The sequence below is a fragment of the Aulonocara sp. 'chitande type north' Nkhata Bay genome, linkage group LG3 (genome assembly GCF_057382095.1).
Source record: "Aulonocara sp. 'chitande type north' Nkhata Bay isolate Kocher_YH1m ecotype deep benthic linkage group LG3, A_spYH_male_GT1.1, whole genome shotgun sequence".
In the NCBI taxonomy this organism is placed as follows: domain Eukaryota; kingdom Metazoa; phylum Chordata; class Actinopteri; order Cichliformes; family Cichlidae; genus Aulonocara; species Aulonocara sp. 'chitande type north' Nkhata Bay.
The window spans coordinates 2,083,492-2,094,808 of record NC_141346.1 but is presented as its reverse complement, the minus strand read 5'-3'; the positions used below and the strand labels follow the sequence as shown (position 1 = coordinate 2,094,808).

At 42.5% G+C, this 11,317-nt stretch overlaps 1 protein-coding gene across 1 annotated transcript in view; it reads left to right on the top strand.

Moving 5' to 3' along the window:
- Positions 1–11,317, top strand: part of LOC147333447 (E3 ubiquitin-protein ligase TRIM21-like) — a 525,380-nt gene that overhangs the window by 45,323 nt on the left and 468,740 nt on the right. The window lies entirely within an intron of this gene.

Here is an 11,317-nt window from a genome sequence, read left to right as displayed (position 1 = left end):
CTTCAAAGCTCTGAGGCTTTCTGTCTGCACTGACTCTCTGCTTCTTCAAGCCCGTCCTCAGGTGTTCCAGCTTTGCTCCCACATGCTGCTCACAGCCAATCGGATCCTGACTTTTGTTCTCCGAGCAGATGCTGGAGCAGATCCAGGCTGCTCAGACCCTTCAGGTCAAAAAGCTCAAAGTGACAAATGTGTCCAGAAAGCATCGGCCAACATCGAGTCCCAGGAGAGAGGAAGAAGGTGCTGTTTGTTCATACACCTGTACTCATACTGCAGCTTTAAAGAGGGCATTAGCCCCTCCCCCAACTGTGTGCTTTTCCATTTGATTCTGTGTCACAGTGTGACTGTGGGGATGAAGGAGCTCTCAGGGCCTCCACAGCCTCCTGCAGGGGGTGGAGCTGCTGTCCATCATGGGGACAACTAAAGCTTTAGAAGTGACTACATGGTTGCTTTTACAATATGTGACAGCTGCTTCCTTTAAGAAGTCAGTGAGTGTTTGTTCTACCAGGTGAAAGTCGTATCATGCAGCTGCAGCTACTGTGTGTGTGTCAGGTTTAGGCTTCAGTTTGGAGAATAAGTGGTGAGAAAAAGCATCATCTTAATTAGATTTCCTCCCTAAAATATGAAAACACATGTCCTCTGTTTGATCATGGACCAGAGGACACACACATGTAGAGAACATGACTCTGTGACTGTGGCAGATCACTGATCTAACGGACGCTACAGTTACCCACAATTCTCTGTACACACTGTTAAGTTTATCCAGATATAAACAGTTTTATTTCAGTAGTTTTTACATAAACAGTGCAACACAGTAACAGACAAATGGTCCTTTTTTATTTATTTAGAAGAAACAGCTGTTTTTAAATTTGGCTGTAGAATATTTAAACTGACAAAGGTTTAAAATGAATTACACACATAAATACGAGTGAGAATTAAACGCACGTTATACGCTGACAAATCAAATCAAATCAAATCACTTTTTTATTGTCACATCACATGTGCAGGCACACTGGCACAGCACATGCGAGTGAAATTCTTGTGTGCGAGCCCCACAAGCAACAGAGATGTGCAAACACAACAACACAAACGAGCAAAATACAAGAATGGCCAACCTGAAACTAATAAATATATGTACAATATATAATAGTGTATGCATTTCTGGATGTGTATACTAAATATTTTCCTACGTGTGTGTGTGTGTGTGTGTGTGTGTATACACATTTTTACAAATTAAATAGTAAAAAACAATAAAATAAAATAATAATAATAATAATAATAAAATATATAAAATATACAGAGTTGAATATGTGCAAAACAAGTGGCATTTATATACAGTGTGGAGTGCAAACAACAAACACTCTTTGGCTTTAGTTTAATATGCAAGCTGACAAGAAAAAAATCCCACTGTTTTTACCTTGTTTTTTCCCTTCACCTTCCCTTTTCTGTTACAATTCAAGATTATGTTTTTCACACAGAATAAAAACCAAGTCTGAGGTTGTGAAACTGTTTCTGAATAGTTGAGAAAACACAGACTGGAGGTCATCCGTAACTCAGACTGTTTTTACTGAATATGAAGTGACGAGAGATGTCTCCAAAGCTTCAGGTTACAACCTCCATCAACTGCACTTGTGTCAGTAGCATTACAAGCTAGTTAACTGTAGTGAAATTATACTTAAACATATTATCGTATTATCGTATTAGCAGAAACTGATAAAACAGATAAAATAGCTATCATAGCCAATGACTAATAAATAAGACGTTTTTTTCAGTAGAATCAGTGTCATCCACCAACTTTGGACTGCAAACCAAACTAATATATGTACAATGTATAATACAGAATAGCTGATATGTGGACACACTGTGCAGTTTATACCTGATCATACCTGATACGTATTTAACTTTCACAATATTTAAGTGAGAAGAAGTGTGAATCTCAAATGTGACAACATCTCTCTGCACAGTAAGTTCATTATTGTGAGTCAGCACAGAGGTGGATACTGGAGTCACCAGCGCCACTCTAAACCCAGCATATACAGGTTCAGTGAAGGTGGTGTTGAAGGTGTGCAGGTGGATCCTTTTGTCAGAGGAGACGCTGTAGAAGGACACAGTTCCTGCAGAACAGTCCACATACACTGAGTGAACTTAGCCCCGCTGTCATGCAGACTGTCATCTGTAGCAAATATGAACTTTTTCATACACACACAGACATTGTCAAAGACACTGCAGCGGGGTCACCAACCTCGACTTGGAATCTACCCGCTAAAGAACTTGGGCCCACTCTCATTCAGGCTGTTAACCATGGCGAATTTAACTAATCGATTTCAATCGAGACGCAACCTTTCGTGCTTTCACATTAACACAAACACACAATCTACATTCAACGGGCTCGCCCACCTCCGCACAGGCTTGGGCCCACTCTCGTGCAGGCTGTCAACTGTGGCAAGGATCCCACACCCTGACTGGTTCTTTAGGATGTCCTCAGGCCCCAGGTTACCTCCCTAGTCCCTAGTCCTCCCTTCCCATGGGTTTCGCCCTCACGTCCGCGAGTGTGGCAGCCAAGCCCAGAACAATTAGTCTTACTCTTGCACTTTCAGTCGCTATCTGCAACAGCCAATTTGTTTACTCAGCTTATTTACTCATTTACACCCCCGATTGAGTTGCTCTAACGCACTGGGACGGAACACACACCGCCTCTTTGTCTGCTGCTGCTAAATATCAACACTGCACCGTGTTCTTTTAATTCCTCATAGGCATCCGATGGAAGACGAAACACTGCTCAGCAGACCATTTCACACTTTGTTCTCTTACACAAGTACTTCTAGAAGGGAGGCGCATCCTGCATGACACGTTGCCGCGGATCTCAAACGGGTGATGCACGCTAACAGTCTTTATAAGAAGCTGACTCACTCTAGTCTAAATAACAGTGTTTCAGTAACTTTCCACTAGAAGATGCTCCCATGTTATCTACTTTTTCCCAGGCAAGTGTGGGCGAGAGTCTACAGCCTTCTATCCCCCAAGGACATGTAGTCTAATGCCTTTATTTTCCAGGACAGTGTCCACTTAATACTACACCAAATGGTTATATGGCCTTTTAGTTAATATAGAGCTGAGGCACTTCAAATAATTTCATCTCAACACGATTGAGCATTTAAACACATAGTGTTGTTCTTCCTTCAGCCCGAAGATCAAAGAATTGGGGTATTTAACAGTTTGGTGCTGTGACCCGGATCTTTGGTGTGCTGAGGAAGGCAGATTTGGCCCGTGGTGAGATCGTGGGGCGAGGCGAACAGAGGACCGGTCCAAAAGAATACAAAGGTGAGCACCACCTGTTGTAATAAATCGAAGTGTGCATATTGGAAATTCTAAATTAATCTATTCGCTAGGTTACAGGTATTTCCACATGAAATTCTGTCGCTGTCTGGTTTATGGCGCGAGAAATTTTAAAAAACACTCTAAGTTGAGGCTGGATTCTCATGTGTGACATAGGAACTGGCTCCAGCACAAGAAACTTTAAAATATTCTAAATTGAAGCTAGAGTTGCAGCATGTTCCACATTAAATTCCACATTTCATTTTGTCTATGACTGGCTTTTGAGGCAAGAAACGGTGAAAATTTATGGCTGAACGTTTCAGTATATGAAACAGAGTTTGAAATAGAGACTGGCTGTTGACGCAGAAACAATTTAAATTATTTCCAAGTTGTTTCTGCGTGTGAGACACGCTCTCTGTGTGTTTCAGTGTGTGAAATATAAACACGGTGACAGTGAATAAGAGGCCATTAGGATGAAGAGACTTTGTTAACATAATCAGGTTCAATTCAATTCAGTTTTATTTACACAGCGCCAAATCACAACAACAGTCGCCTCAAGGCGCTTTATACTGTACAGCAGATCCTATAATAATAGATACAGAGAAAAACCCAACAATCATATGACCCCCTATGAGCAGCACTTTGGCGACAGTGGGAAGGAAAAACTCCCTTTTAACAGGAAGAAACCTCCGGCAGAACCAGGCACAGGGAGGGGCGGGGCCATCTGCTGCGACCGGTTGGGGTGAGAGAAGGAAGACAGGATAAAGACATGCTGTGGAAGAGAGACAGAGGTTAATAACAGATATGATTCAATGCAGAGAGGTCTGTTAATACATAGTGAGTGAGAAAGGTGACTGGAAAGGAAAAACTCAATGCATCATGGGAATCCCCGGCGGCCTACGTCTATTGCAGCATAACTAAGGGAGGATTCAGGGTCACCTGGTCCAGCCCTCTAATGCTCTAATAGGGTGATATGGTACTACAAGGTCATTAAGATAAGATGGGGCCTGATTATTTAAGACCTTGTATGTGAGGAGCAGGATTCAGTTCTGGATTTAACAGGAAGCCAATGAAGGGAAGTGTTACAGAATTGTGGATCAATATGATTGTCATCTTGCAAGATGATTGGATCTTTAGCATGAAAGCTCACCTCTGTTTTCTACACATACATACATACACACTGATCACATCACATGCTCATAGACACACACGAGTTGTCTGGGATCAGGTGAGGAGCTTGCAGCTCCAAGACCCGGGTACGATCGGCTCCCCTTGCAACTTAAAATGGATCAAACTCTGTCTTGCTTTGTTCTTGGGATTAAGCATCTAAAACAGCAGGCCTGCGAGGTGCAGACTCAACAGAAGCCAATACAGCAGAAATATTGGGGGAATACATATGTGAATACCATAAACCCTCCAAATGTATTACAGAAGAAAGTGATACGAATGATTCAAAACATTAAATATAGAGAACATACAAATACATTCTTTATAAAATCGAAATTATTGAAATTAGGACATTTAGTGAAACTAAAGGTTTTAAGAGTACAAAAAAATTGGGTTGAAATTTGGGGCGAACTGACTTGTGGAGGTTGAGAAAGTGTCCGGAGCATTCAACAAAAGGTGAAACAAAACCACACACAGGCAGAGAAAGACAGCTTTTAAGGAAATGCTTTATTTGGGGGGAAAAAGGCAGAGAAGAGGCTTTGCTGAATCTGCACCTCCCCAAACCTGCCTACAAACGCACACACATGCAATGAAAATCTGCTGACACACAGAATATTTCTCAGCAGTATTAAAGCTGGGAAACTTGACATGCACTTGTTTTTAAAATGTTTTTATTAGTTTTTCTGTTTTCACAAATAGTACATAATTACATAACTTACTAAAGTGTACAATTCAGAACCAAAAATAAATAAACAAAAACAAACAAACAAAAAGACTGATAACTAAGCACTTACTGATGTTTAACCTATAATTTTCTTCTGACTGCTGCATGTGGAAAATTGATCCAGGTCTGCTCTTCACCTGCACGTGATACAGTGAGAGACATTTCCATCGTTAATCACTGCTTTAACAACACACATCTCCTCTCTCTGGTTTCTGAACTCTCCTTTCTTAAAAACAGGAAGTGACATGGTATTTGTTTTAGGCTGAGAGACACCAAACGTTCTTCATATCATCATTATTGTTGTCTTCATCAACAACAACACAACTATTGTATGTCTTTTGTGTCCACTAGGGTAGATGGTGACCTGCAGCATCACCCTCAGCCCCGTATGGAGGCGATTGTCACACACAGTGACATCAGACATTCATCTGCTTTGTGCACAATGTCACTCCTTTCCTTTCTTCAGTGATCTACACACTACGTGCTGCTCGGTGAATACGTTTCAATGTATTCTATCCCCTTTCCGAGGCAGCCTTATTCAGTTTATTCCCCATTACAAGACAACAATCAGCCACACTCACGTTCATTCACACTTTTTAGGCCTATGAGCTCTGTTGAAAGCTCTCTAACGCCCAGTGACGGAGAATTCAACCATCGCAAACTCTCCTAATGCCCCAAATGGTGGCCAATCCCAACCCTTCTCACGGCGGAGTAACCGAAACCCAGATTGTCTCTAAAATCTGTCTACTTACCAAATGGCGAAGAAGCCTGCGTTCCCACACGCGGCGGGCACGCTCCCGGACCCACGTTTAACGCACAGTCACAGTGATGCATAAGGCCCTCTCTCTTTACTTACTGTGGTGTTGCTTCTCGTTCACGGGGAGAGCCTCTGGATCCTGTCAATCGCCATCCACCCCGAGGGGAGGTCAGACGCTAACTCACTGACCTGGTCTCCAATTCACATCCAGGACTCTCTTCACGCACCCCGGGCGCCATGGCTGTCGACAGACTTTGGCGGTCTTCGTCTCCCCCTCCTCGGTGGACACACACATGGGGAAACCATGTGTCAAAAGGGGGAGTCCAGCATTAATATAAACCAATGATTCTTCTATGACTTTACTACGATTGGTGTGTTTAGCAATCCATGTAAAGGTAAAACTTCTACAGGGTACATACATGCCCTGATCCCTTTATGATGACCCATAAGTAAAGCTCGCTGAACAGAAAGTAGAGTGTGCTTTCTCCAAAGGTGGCGTTTTCAGTGGGAGAAACGCTTCGTCACTCATCCAAGGAAGCACGTTCCCAGAAGCCCAGTGGGTACATCTGAAGGGGTGCAAAGCTGGACAGGACCACTCGAGCTGGTGGAGAAAATATTTCATGTGATCTAGCTGCAAGAAAAGAGAGCCTAGGAGGTCGGAAAGGCTCTGGGTCAACAAAAGGGGAACTCGGCTGAGACCCCTGAACATAGATCCCAGCCTGGGGCAGAAACAGATGATAATGCACGACTCACCATGAGGCGCCATGTGTTGTTTAGGAGATCATCTTGGTCATTTGATTTAACTGCTAATTCACCCACTTATATAGACTCAATAGGAGTGCATGCAGGACGTGTTAATGACTGAACTCGGGGATTAATTGATCTCTCATGGGAGAGACCAAAAGGGGGAATTGTAAGAATAGATTATCGTAGTGTTAGGGTGTGGCGTGAATAAGACACGGCGGGACCACGGAGCAACGTTCAGAGTCATCTTTATTTACATCTCACCACACCACAACACACCCAAACCCCTGAGTCCCCGTGTTTTTAACTAGGCGGGCGTGATTAAGGATGCTGTGCAGGTGCGTCCGCCCTCCCTGCACGGCACCGCAGACCACGCCCCACCACATAGGGATTTAGTTGTATGAACCACAGTAAAGTATTCATTATTCATTTAAGCAGGTCATAGGTCATAGAACTGGGAGAACAGGTCAGAGGTGTATGTGAGAAGCAGGGATGACAGAGCTGCCATCAGTGGGATAAGGAGGTGGTAAGCCAAAGCAAGGACAACATAGTGTGCAAAGAAGTGGGCAGCAAGGACTCGAGATAGAGTGACTCGAGATGCAGAGGGCATCAGCAGGCACCTAGTTTTGAGACACAAAGGTTGTTGACTTCTGTGTATCAATGTGTGCTGCTGGGACTGCCCCCCTGGATTTTGCTGAGCTATGAAAATTCCCAAGTACATGTAATAAAATTAATTGATTGTTTATTTAAAAAAACAGAAATGGGATATTACACTGTTTTATGAGGCGTTATGCTGCTGATTTATAAAGAAATACTGTTTCCAGGGAATCATGCTTTTCTGATTACAAAGAGAACAGAACGTACTGCAGGGGGAATTCTCCCTCATCTCACACAGGAGGAGAAAACAGGAAGCCAAGGTCATAACTCAGGCTCCCTGAGAGACAGAAAGAATGGGGACGTTTAAGTTTTTTACGACTTTGGAGTGGGCCGAGGCTATAAAAGTTTGAGTAACGGGCCGACATTTTGAGATCTGCCCTCTCGTGCACATCTGCCATCCGGATGATTGTGCTGCTCAAAGTGTTTGTGTGGTATAAAGAGAATTGTATTGATTAAAGTGATTGTTGATCGAGCATTAAAACACCGAGTGTTGTTCTTCCTTCGATCAAAGAACTGGGGTAATTTAACGCTCTCCAGAGCACACCTCCACCTCTCCAGGCTGGCTTACACAAGCTCCACCTTTGACTATGAGAAAATAAAACAGTAGAAACGCTGTTGCTTGTCCCAGGAAAATACACAACGTTGTCCATCCTGAACTCTGTGGCTGTGAAGTTGGTCTCTGATTCTGAAACAGACCAGAGGTTCCTGTAAAGAGCATAAAAACATGTATTTGTTGACACTTGTTGGATTTGGAACTTCAAGAAGTGACATTTATCATCCTTTTCAGCATTTTTATGTAAAACAGCCCAAGTTATAATGATAACTATCATACAAAAATATAATCTAATAATCGACTTACTACTGATCTTAAGCTGGAAGAGCCGTGACCATAATCAGTGTTCAGCTCACACAGGTACAGACCGAGTCATCAGTCCTGAGTCTGGACAGTTGAAGTCTGATCCGTCCTTCTCTGAGGGCGTCTTTGTCACTCTGGACTCGTCCTGAAACGTTTCATCCTGAGACACCTCAACACCTTCATGAACCTGATACACGACTGAGCATTTAAGCTCAGCTTTGAGTTCACAGTAGATAAAAAGAGTTTTGTTGGATCTGTCAGGTTTGGTGGTGAACGTCCACTCCAGTGTGATGTTGTGGTTCTCCTCTGCCTGATAGCAGGTCTGTGTCACATTGACTACAAATGATCCTGTTGAGGAGACAGAGAGGGAAAGAGGGGAGCAGACACACTCTGGAACAAATCTGTTGTGGAGCTTTATTTGGAGTTCATAAAGTGAAGCTGTAAACTAACCTGAGACACATGAGGTGAGGATGATGAGCAGCAGGATCCTGCAGATCATCTTCTCCCTGTGAGAGGAGGGCGAAGAGTCATCAACACACGAGGTCAAAGGTCAGTCAGTACAGCTAGAAGGAGGGAAATCTACAGTCTGACTTCATTCACTCATTACAACATCTACAAACAGACACGACAAGAAGCTGCAGACACATCAAAGCAGGTTTGAAGACATTTAGAAACAGTGTTGCAGTTACAGCGCTTGTTCAACAGGGTAGAAAGTAGTTTCCAGTGTGGTTATGTGATAAAATATGAGTTCAAGTGGATGCCTTATTCAAATATAACAACATAACTTGTAGAAACGTCATCAGTGTAATAGGAATGATAAACTGATAACGACTGAGGTTTCAAGGTTTCACCAAGCTGACAGCAAAATGTACCTCTGTTAGTTCTCACATTACAGTGAAAAGACATCACTCGTTCAGCTTTGTAAAACATGACAAAGAATGGATTAAAGAGAGAGAGAAAGGAGAGAAGAAGGAGGACAGCTGTGTGAAAATAAACGATGCAAACAGTCTGTGTTAGACTGTAAAACCAGCTGGTGAAATAATAACATTCTAACTACTGATAATGAGAGCAGAGATTTCACTTTAAACACTCTCAGAGGTGTTTGACATCAAAACGAACTGTTCCCAGGAGAGTTCCCCTAGAAACTGTTCGTTCTATATAAGGTGCTACAAAAGGGAACTCAGTCAGTGAAACCTGTTCGAGTGCATGTTCGTGTCTTACAGCAGGATTCTTCTTTTCCTAACAGTCGTTTCTGCTTCAGGTTTTTGTTGCAACTCGTTTCAGTCATGTATTAACATTTTTTATTTTTCCAGACTTACAGAAAATGTTTGATTCCAGATCGATCCACTCTCATGTTTCTTCCTTTTACTCGTGTGAATCAAAGCCCTTCATGTTTCACATTAACTTGTTTTTCTGGTGTGTTTCTAATCAGTCGTTCATTTCAAACCAGCAGCTTCTTCCGTCTCTGAGACATTAACACTTCTGCTGACGGTCCCTTCGTTCATCCGCTGCTCATTAAATTATTAATGTGAATAAAGTGGACAGCTCGCTACTTGCTCTCTTCTAAGCTGGTGATTAAAAGCTGCTGGAGACTGTTTGTGTTTTTCATGTTCAGGCCTTTAAAACATGTTGAATTTTAACATGTAAAACTCAGCAGGGTTCAGGTCTGGACTGGGATGAAAAAATCGGCCTGGGGATTTTGACTAGAGACCGGCCCACCGGGTATTATAGGAAAAGCCACGAGGCCTTTGAATGAAAACGAACGCTGTCGCGACACTGATGTGCGCTGTCTTGGTGGTATATATTATGGCCCTGGTATCGTGACTGATTTCTAGAATCAATTCAATTCCAATTCACAAGGTCCTGATTCGATGCGATTCAATTTTGAATCAGACAGTTAGAAATATAATAATTCTTATCTTTTATCAATACTGATACATGTGAGACTTCATCAGAGGTGTGAGCATCACAGCAGAGGCCTTCGTGTCAAAGTAACTGAGGACAAAACAGAAAAACATGAAGGAGATTTTCCTGTTCTGGCTTTTTATAGGAGATAAGCTTCAAAATATTCTGCAGTAGAACAAAAACTGAAGAAAACCATGAATCAACATGTGAACATTACCTGATGCTGCTGAAGTGAAGCAAAGTTACAGAGGTTTTATTAGAAATACAGCCAAGCAGTTTACAATGTTGCATGATTTTAAAAAGTTTACATTTCTTCAGTATTGAACAGCAGAAATTAGGCTCACAGATATTTGAGGTGGAAACTGTTCTTCAAGTACAGAAAGCTGTGCAGGAAGTGTGATTTTGTCGTGGTGGAAGCTAAACAGCAAAGGTAAGAGTGAATGCATGACATTTATCCAATGTGAATCGTAGTTTGGATCTTCTTTTGCTGTTGGTTCAGTGAATTTTGGTTGGAGAGACAAAACCTGCAGCTCAGAATCTAGGGCACAAAAAAAAACACTACAAAGTGAGGATCAGAAACAGCGAGCTGTCGGCTGTTAGCCCCAACGGCGTGTCCGTGTTTGTGCCGACGGGTGAGAAAGCCGAGAAAGAGGAAGCTGATTCTGATGCGTCGGTGTTTACGTCTTTGTGTGGAATCCGTGTACCTGCTCTCATTCACTGTTTGTTGGTTGTTGAAATAGTTTCACGACCTTTAACCTGAGATTCTGGCGTTTCTGGCAAAATGCATTTATATTTAAAAGTTCATTCAGGATTTAATGAATCGATATTGCTTTATTCAAGCTACTCACCTCCCTCTATCCACCTGCACTTTCACACGTACACGCGAAGGACTACAGGAATATCTGGACCACGGCCAATCAGAGAGGTCCCGCCCCTGACTATCTCTGATTAGTTTAGACCACAATACGGGCATAATGTGTGTCTGTTGTTGACCACAGAGAGACTTCCAGAGTTGCAGAGTAGTGATGGGATTTCCGGCTCTTTTTAGAGAACCGGCTCTTTCGGCTCGGCTCACTAAAAAGAGCCGGCTCTTTTGGCTCCCAACTGTCTCTTCAGGTTGTTTTGTTGCTTTAATTTATTTATTATTAACAACAATACAAAATTATGCACAAAAGGAATTACTAATGTAAAAAAAAGT